Source organism: Daktulosphaira vitifoliae, unplaced genomic scaffold (genome assembly GCF_025091365.1).
Source record: "Daktulosphaira vitifoliae isolate Bord-2020 unplaced genomic scaffold, ASM2509136v1 Scaffold_1, whole genome shotgun sequence".
Classification (NCBI taxonomy): domain Eukaryota; kingdom Metazoa; phylum Arthropoda; class Insecta; order Hemiptera; family Phylloxeridae; genus Daktulosphaira; species Daktulosphaira vitifoliae.
This window is the reverse complement of record NW_026099572.1, coordinates 28,890,864-28,908,195: the sequence shown is the minus strand read 5'-3', so window position 1 is coordinate 28,908,195 and position 17,332 is coordinate 28,890,864. Positions and strand designations below refer to the sequence as shown.

At 36.9% G+C, this 17,332-nt stretch overlaps 1 protein-coding gene across 1 annotated transcript in view; it reads right to left on the bottom strand.

Moving 5' to 3' along the window:
• The window catches only part of LOC126902850 (transcription factor hamlet-like), a 37,819-nt gene that overhangs the window by 13,772 nt on the left and 6,715 nt on the right, over positions 1 to 17,332 (bottom strand). Inside the window, exon 2 of the mRNA XM_050680550.1 lies at positions 11,411 to 11,494. The gene's annotated coding sequence lies outside the window, so the exon portion shown is untranslated. The remainder of the gene's footprint in view (positions 1 to 11,410; positions 11,495 to 17,332) is intronic.

The window sequence follows — 17,332 nt, the reverse complement described above, 5'->3', positions numbered from 1 at the left end:
CTGGTTCTTGTATGTGTTAGTCTAAACTTGTGAAACTCCACCCACTTCATAGATTTAACGAAAAAAGCCGTAGCTTGTTTTTTTACGATAACAAAATGATATTATTTTAGACATGTTGTAGTTTTTTGCTCGATAGCAGATTTTATCGAATTGAAACATGAAAATACACGGTTAAGAGAATACGATGCAAATAGAATATTATCCAAATATTTTTATTGCGCTGTGATAATTACTTTTTTCAATGCTTGATCGAATGTCGAAATAAATCTCACGTTATAAATCATTTAATTTTAAGTACACAAAACATGTCATGTCATCGGAATATCTGAAGAGATATAAAAATGAGGTGTGAATATTTTATTCAAATGAACTAATGTCTCGTTAATTATCTCGAATTGCCAAATTTTCAAGTTTTTATTAATCGATATTCTCGATTTCCATTCGATTAACATAATTATCGGCGACTTGTTGTTTGATCGAAACGAAAATTACCCAATTATGTTGTGTAATAAAAATAAAAATAAATGGGCTCAGCTCTTGTACTAATTAAGTTAAAACAACTATATGGCATTGTAGCACACAAACGGAAGTAGTGGTGTTAAGAAGGTTAAGTTTTTCATCTGCCCGAAGGCAACGTACTTGTTATACGAATAGCATAATGTATGCACGAGACCGCTTGATATGAATCAAACTAATTATTTCACCCGAGCGGCCAAGTCGACCAGTTTGCAAAATAACTTTTCATAGTTAATAATTTCCTTTCCACCAAACGTATGCGCGCACTTGACTAAGGGCGATGCTAATGTGCACTTTATTATAATATCCATACTCGAAGAAAAAATGTGCATTTGAAATGTTGCCGCACAATATAAATAACAATAAAAAATATCATGCCCAACTAACGAATAATTACAAAGCGTCGTGGTGTCGGGTAGCCAACAGGTCGTTGTTGGCCGCTAAATCTCTCGACGCGGGTTGTTATTATGTTGCCAGTTGCCTCTGACTGCGGTGCATTCCACGGACGTTGTGGCCGGTACCCAACGGAGAGCCCACGGATATTTTTGAAACAATAATATTGTGCGGCCGCGTGGGACGATGCGTTATTATCGTCGTACGTCCCGTGTCGACAATGCATTTCCTAATCCGCTTTACATATTATTATTACTACTACTACTGAGGTTATGGCCGATAAGAATATTTATGTTTACGGACAAGTCTATTGAATGACTTGACGCAACAGGACTTTGAAACGAGTGTCGAATTCTTTAGGACCGCGAAATCGTTTTGGACGGTTGAACGCGCATGTACACACTTAACGCAATACCAAATCTCGTTGTTAGCGCAGTTCCAAAAGAAATGATTGTACGTGTGTGCGGTTTATATATATACACACTGTTTTCGAACTACTATTTCACTATCGGACACTTTCTAAACGATTAATTGGTTTTTTCGATTATTATTTACACGGGTCGTCGCTACTATTCTTCTAAAACGCGCACGTTACTATCATTATTATTTTGTGCGCATAATGAATACGAGAGGCTGAACTACAACGGCAGCGGTGACCGAAGTGTATAGAGTGGCAGACACAATGCGGATGGGTGAGAAAGCACGATGAAAGGTTTTTATGTATGTATTTTTTTGCGCTACGCTTGACGGACCGTGAAAACTCCGAACACTATCTTGCCGTGTATCTCCCTTGTATTCAAGCGCATGCTCATTGTTTTTATATTATTATTTTTTCTCTACGCTCGTACAACATAACTTATCTATATGTAAAACCAATGTTTGTGTGTGTGCGCGTGTGTGTATGGCGAATTCCTTTTGCGCTTTCTCGATCATCAGCGCTTTACGTTTGTAGTTCAGATGCAACACTCCGTACGATAGCAAACCTATCGGATTTTTTTATTTTCCAAGTTGCCCGTAGTCCTTGGAACGATAGTGTAATTATGATACCACCACGCAATTGTGGTATTTGGCGCAGTCTTGAGAACATTTCCTCCATGCGAAACATTTTCGGATCGACTCACCGACCTTGAATAGTCTTGAAATGGAGCAGAAGATGCGATGGACAATCAGACGGCTAGCGGGCAGCTGAGTAAATAATATTTATGCGTACACTCTCGTTCACCTTCGAGTTTCCTCGGCCGATTCGCTACCGCTCCTGTCCACCGCCGTACTATTGGTAATTATGGAGGGCGTCGGTTGGTATATTATGTAAAACATAATGAAGATAATTAGGCGGGACGGTGCAACACTCGAACTTGTTTATTACATTCATCACAAACAAATGTAAAAATAATAAATACTATGTCATATTACGGCCAATGTAATTATTATGAACGGCGTGGGTCGTCGTCAAAAGCTATAATTATTTCTATAAAAAGCTATAATATTTGTTCATCTCACTTATTCGGTCAACTGTTTAAACGCTTAATCGATTATCTTCTTCAGACTCCAGGCGTTTTTCCGTGCAAAACACGTAAAACAAAAACGCGTTGATTTTTTTTCCGGGCAATTGTAGGGGATCGTGTTTTTTTCACAGCGTCCAGTCAAAAAAGTTGTCATTATAACATATTCCGTACTACAGACGCGTAGTGAAATTCACGCGATGTTTTTCTCTGAAATTTAGATTGAAAATGTAAGCGGAATCGTTGGGGTTTTGCTGACAAACAACTGCACTGGATTCTTACAATAATTTACTCTCGTCTATAAACAAGTGGTTCCAGTAGAACACAACAGTTGGCGATGGAGGATTAACATGGGTAGCTCAGCGGTATTTGTTTATCAGCTACGGAAATGAACTAAGTAGCACTTGAAATAAAATGTGTCGTCCTTCTACAGCGACTTCAATTCACAAGAAAGATTTATTATAAATGTTATCAAGAAAAATATTTTTAAAAAACACATTTTATCCGTTACCACCGGTTCACACGAGTATCGATGCCGAACTCTTCTCACCGAGTGATTCGTTCAAGACACTTGAAAGATGTAACACAGTAGTATCGATGGCCAATAACTAGTGGACGCCTTTCATTGTAAATGACGAGTAGTGATGGCACTGCACATTATTATTGTTATTATCTCGGCCTCTAAACCACACGTTCGGACCAATTCTCATTGATGATTCTCGAGAACCCGAGTGCCTTGTACGATGATNCCAATAACTAGTGGACGCCTTTCATTGTAAATGACGAGTAGTGATGGCACTGCACATTATTATCTCGGCCTCTAAACCACACGTTCGGACCAATTCTCATTGATGATTCTCGAGAACCCGAGTGCCTTGTACGATGATAATTTAACGATAAAACAAATATCGGCGGCGCAGCTCTACTATTAGTATTAATTTATACGGCATAATATACACGGCGCAGTCGCGTAACACCGTTGTAATTCTAAACCGCAGCACAAATATGTGACGCTCCTGTATAACATTACAATAGTATAAATAATTGTCGTGTGGATATTGTGTTACAAATGGACGAGACGTTCTAAACTCACCGGCACCCGTATTTCCGAATAATTACGAATAATGCGGTGCGCGTTGCTCGTCAACCGAACTTTTCGCGTGTTCAACCGGACGCATAAGCGTAACACAATGGAGTGTAAATCGAGTTCAGTGTTTCACTGGGAGGCTCGGACGCTTTCACGAGGCCACACAATGAAACTGCTTTGTATTGTTATCGTTGTGAAGATTTGCGGGTCTCGCAATCTGTCTTTCGGTCGGCGTGTGCGCGCGTTTTCGCCCCGAAGATGAATAATGGACTTTGGCCGAGTAGTCGTCGTGCATTGGCGCGTGTGTGCTGTTCACGCGGAAACAACACTGGCATGACGTCGGGCGTCCCGAACAACACCACGCCGTATACAATGAGTGTTACACGCGCGCACCGAACAGCCTGCACCGTCACGACCTCTCAAGCACACGCCACGGTCGCCACCGTCGTCAATCGTGCAGTGTTTTGCTCGGCGCACGCGCTTTTTGTTCGCGTATCCACCCCCCGACAGCAGCGGCAGCGTCCTGTGCACGCGCGGTGAAAGTGGTGTCGGTCCGACGAGCGCTATCATTAATAACGAAAAACAGAAGAAAGAGAGAGAACGCGATGTGTCGCCGGTCGACAATAGGATGAATAACAACAATGGTCGTTATCTATTGGCTACCGTCGCGCAACTTGTTATTTGTGTGCCAATACAATATTCAATTTCGGATAACGGTACACGAGGCGGCACTGTTCTCGATTGCGTGATTAGACACGACCGCGGGCCTCGGCTACGTGAAATCCGACCGCGCCATTTAAATAATATCATTGTGCGATCGGTATCTGGCGCATGTGATTTACCAATTTACCGCATACACGCCGAGGGACAATTAGGCGTAGGAATCACGGGGCGGACGTCGATCCGCCGGACCTCGTGCAAATGCAGTTGAACACATAATGATAAATAATAACACAATGCGTGTGCATAATTTATGTATATTGTGATGATTGTTGTTTGGCGGACCGTTAGCGCAGACGAATTTATTCGTTCCGTTGGACTGGTGACAAACGGTCGCGTGTTCGATAAAAATTATAATAAATAATCGATTTCAAGTCGACGCTTTACAACCGGATATTTCTTAGGATAAGTTCCCAGAGAAAATAGAATGCATATACAGGGTGGACACAGACCAAACTCCAATCATTTTTAATACCATAACCGTATTGTTATTTTTTTAATACCCGAAACGAATTCTTAGGCGGTATTAAAATTATCCAGTTTCTAGCACTTTTCTTAATGCAAACATTTTTAACGCGTCGATAAAATGTCAAGACAAATGTTTGCGCTCAATTAGATTTTGTCTTAAAATTTGAAGAAATTTTTCTTTTGAAATAGCAAAAAAAATGATTTCAACGTTATCTAAGAATTCGTAAATTGTTTAAAAAAAGTAACGTACTATAAAATTTTTTCTAGATCAAAGGTTAATAGATAACAGCCAACCACCCCATCGCCGAGTTTACTTAAATAGAAGACGAGTGAACAGAAAACGATTACGGCGATTACGCGATAACTGTTTTCTTAAAAGTTTCTCGTGATGACCACGATATCCAACGAGTGAGTTGACAACCGCCTATCGTCTCCATCGTGTTAGGAAGATCTGCAGCGATTTCGAAAAACCGTATTTTGCTTTCACGTTAGTCCTATTTTTAAGTTCTCGTGTATCGTTTAACTCGCTAATATAATCTTACCATATGTTCAAACCATTGCAGCATCTCTCATTGGTATTCATCGCAATCGAAATCTAACGTTTGACGCCGCTTGTCAGACCTGCCTTAGATTCTTTCTTAACCATCCGATGAAATGACATCGGATGAAATCTTGGCCAAACTACTGCTGTAAACCAGTTCATATAATAAAATCAGTAGATTAATTTAAAGAATTCGCGCTGACTCGGTATGGAATGGCATTTATAGTTTTGTTAAAAATTTAATAATTAATATCGAATTACCGACACTGAACGGTTGTGGTAATTACAGTTTCGAGTGTGGTCTAAAGACGTCTTACAGAGATTTAGTCGAGCTTTGTTCCCTTAAAAGGATCCTTCAATATCATTTCTACAGTGTTTATTGATAAGATTTTGAATGACAGCCACTATACGAGCACGTACATTAAAGCAAAACCAAATGAAAAAGAACCTTGTCACGGCTTTCGTATCCACGTCTAATGGATTATGTCTTTTAGTTTTGAAATCGATTTTCATTCGTTTTTGGCTCTTGTTCTTAACAAATCCGGGTCACGGACAAGACGATCCTCTGCCGTTGTTCTTCGCAGAGACAACCATCTAATAATCTCTAGACACAGTTCAAACGACCGAAACGGTTTGAACCACGTCATTGCATCACTAGGTGTCAGTCACGACGTGGGCAAAATCCGTGGGGGGGCAATCGGCGGGAAAAAAACAAATCGAGATTTTCGACGTCCAACGCGAAAATCGATTATTGAAAGTCATATGTACTAGTCATTACACCAATAATAGCGTTGTTTAAAACAAAACGAGTTGTTATCGGTTCAGGTCATCTTTTTATGGGCTTGTAAGGGTAAATTAAATCTTGTAAATGTAAAATAACTATAATGTACTTGAAATTCGTTTTGATGTGTGCGTTTTTAAATATATCTTCTTAAAAATTGCCATAACATTTCGAACGCTTTCCAAACCTGGACAGCTCACGTGTGTTGACAGGTACGTTATTATGGTCAATTTAATTTGATATAATCGTTCACCGCATTATTATACATATCGTTGTAATCGCGGCACGGACAGTTCTGCTGGAAGGGATCATTACGGGCGCGATGCTTTACCGTCTCTGAATCGGCTCTGGATAAAAACTGAAAGAACTACACGAAAAATTTTGCGTGGGCAGCTCCGGCGTATGTTATTATGATATTATATTGTATTTTTTGATAGATACTGTTGAATTAAAATCGCGTGGTCCTCGTGACTTACAGGAGCCTCGAGCGAAAATTCCCAGTAGATTGTTAGGCCCGTGCATGACACGTATCTAAAATCTGTATCACATTATGTTACTTAGATTATACATTGGTGTAGATTTTCGGTAGGGCGACTACTACAGGGGCGGAGCGCAAATACCGGACTGACGGCTAGCGACACACGACGCCCGAAGCTTCCAACTAGTTATGCTGTCGTGAGATTATATACGCGATCTCGTATGCGTAAAAACGTGACATTCACTCAGTGTTTTTTACACAAATGCAAACGTTGGTTTCGATCCTCAGGTGTTGGGCCAGGCCAAAGGATTCACGGTGCCCGTCTAGAAACTGGGCTAGGTCTTTTTAAGATTACCGATTACTGGTCTTGGCGAACGTGAATATTGTTCAACCGTTTGTCATTAGGAGGCATACGGTAACGCGACCACGGCGGCCTATGGAAATGAATAATTTTCGACCGCTTTCACCAAAAACATACAACTTGGGCAAGTGTACTACAGCTTTTGTGAATCTGTGTCGGCTCGTTGTACCTTAGTTACCTAATACGCGCACGAGCTAACAAAGTGGCTAGACTGTAAGGTCTACACACAATGATCGTTGGTTTTGAAAGCCATAAATCATATCATATATACCTGCGTTATGTACTTATTTCCAACCGCGAACGACATTGTGCGTATAAATCAATCACTGGCGGCTGTGCCGAATGAATTTTTTTCTTTTACATAATAAATGAACTTCTTCGTATCCGAGCGAATTTTTTACACGAAAGCCATGTGATGACTATCACAACAATTTCCTTTCAATTAGCGACACAGTCTCGGCAAAATAATATGATTGATGTACTTAAGACACAAGAGCTCGTGTTCATCAAAAACACATTCTCCATTATAACGCATGCTTGCCGTTAAGTCGACGTTTTTTTTTTTTTTTTTTTAACGCAATGTAACCTCGAGTCATCCACACAAGTCACCGTGTTTTTGATCGACATAATACACCGAGCAACAATACTGTTTTGATAAAGTCGACGTTGTGCAACCGATTCCAACCGCAACCGTCGCCTGCAAACACGTATACATTACAATAACGGATGCCGCTCCGTTGTAGCTTACGACCGTCGGCCGTAATCTCCACGCAGAGGAGTCAAGGATCAAGGAGCTATACACTGCAGTGTATTATTAACGCGTACAATACACACACTACTCGAGTGAACGACATTATACAGAGCAAAAGAATATTAAAACCTAGTCGCCGTTTAGCGGCGCAATGAAATCGATGAGGACTGGTGTTGTTGAAACCGCTCGGTGTGGGAGGCAGAAGCATCCGCCGAGAACAATATAATATTTCAAGTTGATAATAAGGCCCTAGTGTAAAACACACCGCCGAGTCATGGCGCGCTGTCTTTTTCTTTTTACCTACCGTATTGTAATGTGACCATTGATTGCTGTGCAAGACACACATAGCTTAACGTTTCATTGCGCCTTCAAAGACCGCACGCCAGTCGTAACGCATTTTTTTTTTTAACTGTAATGATGATTATGATGATGGTAGTAACAATAAGTTTTGTGCTTGCCCAATAGTTCTATAAAAACGGACCGTGTTCTTATATAAACTGTGACGGTACCAGATCAAAAATCTAACACGCGCATAAAAATCATTTTTCTTCTCGTTATTCTATTATGTACCTATTCCAGTTTATATTTTAATTATAATAATGACGTTTATAATAAAGAAGATTGTTCCTGTAGACACTAGAGAGTCAATTAAAACGGCGCACGATTAAGCGCTGCTTAACAACTCGTACTTGATTGAATAAATGACACGATTGGTATTTTCTTTTGTCCGTGCATTACGTTCATAACTAATTTAATTTAAAATAACTTAACGAGGTTCATTAAACGGTTTAATTATTTCCATGTATTTTGCTAAGGTAGCTTATGAGATGATGTTAAAACCAATGGACTAGGTACAATTATTCGTACGTTTATGTAGAAATAATTTTTACAAAAAAAGTGAACATTTACGTATTTAGAGTAACCACTTGAATTATTTATAATACGATGCCACAATTTGGGCATTACTATGATCATTATGGTGGACGATAATAAAAAATTAAATAAATCTTCGTCGTCATTTTCACCCATTAATGAACAGTCGTTTCACTATAATAGAAGAGCAACGAGTATTAGAGTTGCATTATTTTCGCATTGAATTCATTTTTAATGGTTTTTATTTTTTAATACTTTTATTCAATAATACTGTATACCATCATAAAATATTAAAATAAAATAAATAATTAAACGACGAATTTCCTTGTTTTGCTACGATTAACATGTTTTCGTTGTAATATTTTGTCTAGATTATGTACATATAATTCAGATGTTGAAGTAAAATTCGTGTCACGACTTCGCAAGTTGATTACACAAATTTACAGAGGTCATCTAGTGCTAACAAACGGCTCTTCGTGATCGGTTTTAGCGCAAAAAATCCAAGTATACACGAGAAAAGTATTTTTTTCATACGACAGATTTGAACTTTACATGCATATAATGAAGACGAACATATGTGTATAATAAAAATCATCTGACTGGAAGTGCAGAGGATTTGAACGTATTATCCATTAAGATGTAAACGAAACATAAACAAAATCGCGTTGTAAGCACTACAGTTATTTTTTCGACTGTATTTATGTTTATTTTAATTCAGCTACGATATAATTTTGCCAACGACCGAGTTCGCAGGAACATTGCCAGGCGCGTGTTATGCGCATTTTTAGATATTTGATACACGTACCTGTGCAAGATAGGTAACTGGATCGACGTGCGGTAAGTGCATTTGCATGTTGTATACAAATACAGGCAATATATGCAGCCAGGGCGATTATTACTGGACACCAACCTCGACATGTCGCGGTTTGGCATTCGCTGTATAAGTCTCGATGAACTTAATGCCAAAAGACGTTTATCCGCAGAATGCAGACGTTCATCGGATTTCCTCAACATCTTTGTCACAACTCAACGTTCACACTAATGCAGTCGAACATTTTAGCTCTGTAAAATTATTCCACTAAAAACTTCCGATAAAAAACGTATACTTTCAACGATAATATCAGGTATGAACACTCCATATAATTAATAAAAATAAACGATTGTTTTACACTTGCATGTTGTTCACTAATGTTGTCCTTTGGCCGGTAGACCAGTTGTTAAACGACAAGAAAAAAACCGACGGCAAACATGTCGCCGGACCGGATAAAAAAGAATGACTCCCTTTTCGGGCGAGTCTACTACAGGACATTAAATCAGTACCGACTACCGCCGTGCCTACCGACTGTAATAATTTTAACTTATAAATGAAGAAGATAATAGGTAATATTAAAAAAAGTGTATATCGTTCGAACGTGATCTAGCGTGCTGGTCGGTGTTCCAAGCCTGGTCAGTTGATTAAAATTTATCCCGAAGGCAGAGCGGTGGAGTTTTGCACGCTGGTTCAAACCACCCACGTCACAGCCATAGCCCAAGTCAAGCGCATTAGCTGAACATATAACGCTTTTTATACACACCGAATGTAACATGCATATTATTATTATACCGACACAGCCACCGATTCTGAGCCACCACACTAATTTAAATACGTTCGATCTTCGTGTGCGACGACGGCAATTACACGGGAGGTTTATTAAAACGCCGAAACACATATAAAAGTCACGGTCGGCGAAATTTCAAACGGGATGAGCCAAAATATGAACGAAATTTATTTACACGCGCCCAACGGTATTTAAACGATACGTCCCAGAGGAGAGCACGCAACCCGATCGTCGTGGTCTACAGTGTTACTATTATATTTAAGATACCGTGTCGGGCTTATACTCGGGGCAATATATTACTGGTATAAAAACCATGTTGACTAAGTAAGTAGATGTCTCCCGTGACGCAACGGCGTTATTAATATTTTTCCAACGTTTATTAAGATATTATTGAAATCGGCCGCCCCAGCGCACCCGCTGTTGAATATTTAAATTTGATGTTTTCTGTCCACTCATTTCGCAAACGTAAACATTTACACATAAAATTTAATAAATACGTTTCTCACAGTATCGTAAATGATCACAGAGTGTGTGTGTGTGAAAATCCGGTGTAGTATAAATCATTTGATTTTGCATGTAATCGAAAACTAGTTTTACGATTTTTTTAATGCTTCAGTTCACTGCTGTTGAGTACTGATGACACTGCAACCCATGTCGTATTCGACTCGACAAGAGTATATTTATCAATAGAAGAGTTATCCTAAAACGCAGAAGAAATCGCCGAGTGGGGTACGATAAAATAAATTGATTATACGTATAGAACGTAAGATTTTATTAAAACGAATATTTTACAAAAACTATAAATATTATCGTCATTTAACTAATTTGACGTTTTCATAATTTAGTTCACGTGGAAAGAAGAGCAAATTAGAATTTTTCATTAAGAATAGAAAACTTTGACTTTGACTTGCTCTATAAATGACAAATTAACACGGACAGGCACTAAACATATTTTTATAATAAAATACAAAAAAAAAAAAAGTGAATTGTTTCATTATATCACGAGTTATTTTCTAACGTAATTATAAACATACATATTTTTGAAGTGTAAAAATATCACTGGGGAAAAAAATCATAATATCCAGTTACCACATAAATATGAAAAACGCGTGTCTGCTGACACGACGGAGCCGCAAGCTCATTGATAGCAAAATACGCATAGAATATGTAACGACTAATTATAATATCTTATTATAATTAGTATAATGACTTAAAGGCGATTTCTCCGTGCGTTGTTTGTTTTTCGGGTTGCACCGGTGCGATTAACGAGTTTATTATTTTATTACACCGACACGGGCATTGCGTGTTTACACATACATGGTCGTAAATGTATTTACATACCTGATTAATAGATCATCTACGGACAGCCGAGATCCAGGGCGTACACAGCAATGTTTGTAACAATCACGCCTGCAGTTTTCAATTCTGAAATAATAAAATAATACGTTTATGAGCAAACGAGTAGAATATGTCGTGGGAACTGTGCGGCTAATAAGTATGCGACGGGTAATTCTATCGAACGTACGCAGATGTTTTAATTAGACACCGTCCGCATCATCACAGTAGAGACGCGTTTGATCGCTGTACGATGCGCATCGCTGGGATACTCCATAGTAATGACTTCCGCGATTTAATGTATTCACAAATAGAAACTGGCATAGAACAGTCATTGGAGGTTAGTTAATTAACAGCGGATAGTTTAATGACGACCGATCATCAATGACGAAAAGATGCTATCGAGTAAAATACAATTTGTTTGGATTCGTTTCGTTTGTCCAATTGTACAAGTAAAACACCTCGTCTTCGTTGGAAATGATCGAATGTAAAAAAACGAATGAGAATAATCAGTTTTATTTCAATATAAAACACATGAAAAGGCGTGTCTACGACATTAGCGCGATAAAATTAAAAAAAAACTCGAGTTTCAAATAATTGTCGCTTGTAATTTTTTTTTAACCTATAGATTTATTTTTCTGGTGATATTTAACGGTGGTGGTACTCGTCAGGGAAAAAAACGTCCTTAGCAGACACACTATTTTCTTATGTTCAAGGAACTGGTGTGCGAGGGAAAATGATGCCACTGTCAAATTATGGTAAGCATTATTTTATAATAAAACATAATTATATTTTTTATGCGTTAATCTAACGACATCAATTTGATTTTGTTTCGTTGCGGCTACGGTACCTACTGGCACGTTGGCGTTCAGGTTGAAAGAGTATCGGTAGTCGGGCGTGACGGAATCGTAGAGAATTGTAGTTAATCTAATTAAAATAATTTGTTAAAAAAAATATGATGTAAAACAAGTGAAATTTTTTTGGTTTTTTAGTATTGTTTGTTACGCGTGTGAGATGGCGTTTGCTTTCGCTACTGTAACGCACTGCTCTCAACACAACAGCTCTACGCGTCATCTCGATGTGCGACCCGTAATCGGTCCAATTTTGGAACAGATGTCGATGATTTCACTTTGCATATAGAAAGTCGAAAAACGTCCAAACGAAAATCGTACGTCCATGCAACGGTGGCACGAGTGAGATAGAAGACAAAAAAAACAAAAAAAGAGATCAAGTCGCGTATAGATGTAAAAAAAATATATATATTAAGGACAATGTTGGCGATGGGTCGATGATTAACAAACACGTTTTAATTGGTTGTTATAACGAGATGGCATTTTTAATGATGTGCCATCATCAACTAGTAGTGTAGTCTTCCGATTTTGCGATCCACCGTGAGAACCAACGCTGATTATCGCACCGCAGACCGGCCAAATATTATCATTTCAAGCGTGCAAGTTTTTTGTTGGTACCACAAAAAAAATATGTATATCGGTTATTTTCTAAAGCCTGTCCTTTGCTCTGTGCGAGTTCTCACAATAATTATCATCGGAACATTAAGGTAAAACAACTGGTTTTGGGCCGGACAAATTTGTTTGTCGATCGTATCACCGGCTACCGTACAGCCTTCTGCAAGTCGCCCCCGAGCGTCCACTTCTCACGGGGTTTTTTTACTCGAAAATTCGTAAACCGCTCGTCGACAGCCGTTTGCGTGCATTGTGCGTACGGAATGCGCACTCGACGATTACACTAATTATCGATGGCACATATCGCGTACGATTCCCATGACTGTTACAGTGATTTGCAATTTTTCTCGGACGAGATTTGTAATAAGAAACTGAATTGCGTTGTTTTTATGCAGACGAGCTCAACGTTGTTCGATTGGAAATTTTATCTAGTGTTGGATCTTCGGAGCCGCCAAGGTTCAATTGTGTTATTAGTTAATTCTGCTCGGCAAAGTTGATTAATAGTATGCATAACGCTGCGATGTCCATATTTGGTAAAGATTTTCCATTTCGATGTACACGCGATACGAGTAATAAGAAACTTCCTATTTTTCTATTTGCGTTTCTCGCATAATTACATTCGCACTGGGTGGTGCGCGACCAGATAACACCTAACACCGTCCGTCTTCCCAAGCCTTCCGGAGGGTAATCCAATACGCACACGATGTGGGTCACGGAGTAATGTAGACAACATACGAAGCCCCGCGTATACCGCGTTTGTAGTATGTGTACCGAAATCGCGGTAATAACACGTTTCATATGATATTCAAAACGATACACGGATGCTAATGTGTTTTTCCATTATGGAAACGTACACGGGTTGCATGTGTGTGAATATTAGCTGCTCTCGTACGCGTACGTGATCCAATGAGAAATCTCGGCGTATGCGAACCGCAGTGGCCGAGGTACTGCTCATCATTGGGCTTATCAACAAAAATTACAAGTAGTGATGTGCACACGCATGACGGCCAACATATTTACGCGCGCGTGTGTGTCCGACTGATTGACGGCAAACGGAGCTCCCATAGGCCGCAGCGCGTATAAATGACTGTTAACAACAGCCTGTTATAGTTATAGGATTTATTGGTTTAGTGATGTGCGTCCGACACGGCTAATCGACTGGCACCAATTATATTGTCGCTAACTAATAAAAGCACACGAGCCTGGCGCAATACTAATGGACGTACTCGCTGCTTATTAATATAAAAAAATCGCCGCGTGTTGCAGTCGACGGATGATTCTGCTTGTCGTCGGTTCGGTGTAGAGCTTCAATAATACTATGCTATACTAATACTATGAATCGCAACCGGTAGGAAATTACTTGAACCGCACGCGGCACAATATAAAATAATTGATGTACAATTATGAGGATGTTGCTACAAGGAAAACGAAAATGGCATTAATCGCCAATTACATGTAATATATGACTATTGGTAGAAAACCGCAGTGTGAGACATTGGTCATAACGTACATAAAAATAATAATATGTTCGCGGATAAACGTTTGCAGTTTTAATAGTTTTTTGTATTTAAATGCAGAGCACGTAGAAGAGGCGTAGGAAAACCAGTTGAAGATTCACTATTTGTTGTGAATAATATACTCAGTAATATTACGGAGGTGTTTGGATGCTGTTTGTTAATCTGTTTCCGGCGACTTGAACGTCAAAATGAGTGTAAACACATTTAATGATCCGCTGAGATATGATCTTTTTGCAGAACTTGCAGGTTATTTGCACAAGGTCGTACACAGCAGCTGTCAAACCGGTGGTGTTATCAGAGATAGACAAAATATATTGTTGAGGGACAGCTAGTGCAAGTGAGATTTCTATATTATAAAGTTGCCTAACCACTTTATCTTCGAATTATTTCGAAATGATTTTGATGAATGACAAATACTGAAACGCCTACGGGCGACCAGGTGACTTTAACGCTGGACGTGAATAAACGTTTTTTTTTTTATTCTTATACGAGTGATACTATTATACATTTATTTACCACGTGTCAATTACATGTATATGACAATTTATGTAAACTTTTTATATTAGCTATTAGAAATAATTGCAATAGGTATTTCAATTTACAAATTTATCAATGTTAATTCACTTGCATATACTATTATAATATTTATTCAAATTACATTAAATTTAAACATCGATATGCCGTTTTTTTTTGCAACTCTTTAACTGCCACAAAAACGTATTTTTATTAAGCAATTAATTTTGAAGACTCGATTAAAATGTGCGCTTATAGTTATTTTTTTAAACACATTTCAATTTTAATAAAAAAAATAATTAGGATTTAGCAATATTAAATTTTTTTCCTCTCTTGAATCTAATAGTTTCAGTATCAATCAACATTTCATAAAAATTTATTTTTTCAATTATTTATCTAACGTGATTTATTTGATAATATTAAGTCACAGCGTAGTTAATTAGCATTAAAATATAAAAAAAACATAAAATTTCGACTAAATAATTCGAAAAAACCTATTCGTCGAATGAAATAATTTTTCAATTACTTGTTGTATAATTAAATAAATAGATAAATAAAAATTATGTGAATGTAATAGTAGTTTGCAATAAAAATACTCGTCTCATCCAGTTAAGACATAAAGAATATGGTTCATAAAATTAGGTGTACGATCTAAAGTGATCATTACCATCAAATAAAATTTTATGGTAGATTGAAATTTTAATTTAAAAAGAAATCATTAATATACAAAGCATTAAAACTGTTCAAATAAAAGATCATAAATAATAAAAAATGTATAATATTATTGATATAATTTTGAGTTAAAACTTAAGTATAATTTAATGATTTTTCTCAATTACATGTTTAAAGTAAAATAAACTCAGTAATACAAACATCTTTATCCCGTTATTATTATAAAGATATATTTAAATATAATTTTACTATGTTTTCAACATTTTCCTTTTTATTTTATTAAAAATTTCTATTTTGCGGCAGCTTTTTAGAGCTGTTTTAAGTTATTTAAAATGTGAATGTAAAAGCTTATAAAAATAATTCATAGACACATTTCGTAGTTCTAAAAATCTATTGTAAGTAAATTTCTCAATTACAATCATGGATATGTTTTAAGTTTGACAACAAATTGTTAAATAAAAGCTATATGTGACGTTTAAACGTTTATGTTGAAAGTTCATATTCAAAAGTTCTTTGCACAATGATATTTTAAACAACAGTTTATCTTTTGTTAAGGAATACCTAATATGTAATAATACCTACTGCTATGATCGCAAAAAAAGATTAAGAGTGACATTTCCTCTAAGTATTTTTTGACCTATAATCTTCTTTAGGTCTAGTGTCTCAAAGAGCGTCTTGTAGTAAAAGACAACTCTTTCAAATTTTACATTAAAATATTGTATGCGCCCCCGCACCAAATGTTTTTTTAAAACCAAATGGTTGTAATTGTATAATCACGGGAAATGTACAACATTACAGTCGTTTAATAGAGCTTGTCCGATTAAATCACTTTGGGAGAACAAAAAATACACATGATTGTCAGATTTGTTATAAAAATTGACGTATTTAATGAAAATATGTAAAGTAATCCAATAAAAAAGAAGCTTTACATAAAATGTTATTATAGTGTTAATAATTTATAATATATTATACCTCAGACTCTGTTAATAAGCGTATAGATCATAATGACGTATTAGCTCACGTTCTATATTGTAGGGGAGGGGTCCATTAGCATAACAGTACAAGGTGAACCCATAAGATCGATTAAATTGAATGATTGGTTGATATTATGAAATACACATTTCGGGGTACTAATTGTTTCAATTCGAAATTTCCAAGGAACTCTGGCTATTTTAATGATCCATTATTATATACGGTGATGTGAAATCGCTGTAATAATCTTTTTTGAATATAATTTCAAAAGACAAGAATATTCTTTTTAGAAATTCGAAAAACATTACGAAGCATAGAATTATATTTGAATTCAAATTGTTTTTCATGGAATTTTTGGTATTTATATTACATTATTAGCGTTTGCGACTATCGACCAAGTAAAAGATTATTATTCTATTATGAGTTTTCAATAAATATTTCTTCCGACAATTTTTATCAAATATTCTTAATAAAATTATTTAGTTCTATTTTTTTTTTTTTGAAGAATATATTATTTTGTAATAATCTACATAAGAATATTCCCATTACCGACAAAATTCTCTTGAAAACGTTCTTTCATTATATCATAATATATTTTGGTTTTGTGTTTCCATTTCATCCATATTAATGTAAGAATAAAAAAATAATAACCTGTCGTCGTATAACAAAAATTAGTTTGAGTGTAATGATTTATGCAATTTCAACAACCTCACTGAATACAAATTAAAAACATTTTTTTTTTTTTACCGATTTTAAGTAATTATTAAATGATTACATTAAGACAGGTCGCC